Raw genomic sequence first — 373 nt, 5'->3', positions numbered from 1 at the left:
GCGGGAGGGAAGAGTCATGAACAGGGATATGGGCAAGTGTAGGGGTAGGGGGAGGACAGGGACAGTGGCATGGGGAGGTGGCTAGACAGGGGCAGGTGGAGGGACAGGGTCAGTGGCAGGGGGAGAGGGGCAGGTGTAGAGGGAGGGACAGGGTATAGGGATGGGGAGAGGGAGAGGGAAGGGCAAGAGGACTTGGAGAGATTGCGCCTTGAAGGAGGGAGGGGAAGGAGGAGAGGGGAGGGGGGAGAGATAAGGGAAGGAGGGGAGGGAGGGGGGTAGGCGAGGCCGGAGAGGAGAAAGAAGGGTTGGAAGGAAGGCTGGACGTCTCGAGAGGGATAGATGAAGAATCGAAAAGATGAGACGTTCAGATGTG

At 60.6% G+C, this 373-nt stretch overlaps 1 long non-coding RNA gene across 1 annotated transcript in view; it reads left to right on the top strand.

The window, feature by feature from the left end:
• Window positions 1-373, top strand: part of LOC119590641 — a 41,546-nt gene that overhangs the window by 15,372 nt on the left and 25,801 nt on the right. The window lies entirely within an intron of this gene.

This window comes from Penaeus monodon, chromosome 27 (genome assembly GCF_015228065.2).
Source record: "Penaeus monodon isolate SGIC_2016 chromosome 27, NSTDA_Pmon_1, whole genome shotgun sequence".
NCBI classification, from domain to species: Eukaryota; Metazoa; Arthropoda; class Malacostraca; order Decapoda; family Penaeidae; genus Penaeus; species Penaeus monodon.
This window is presented reverse-complemented; position numbering and strand designations above follow the sequence as displayed.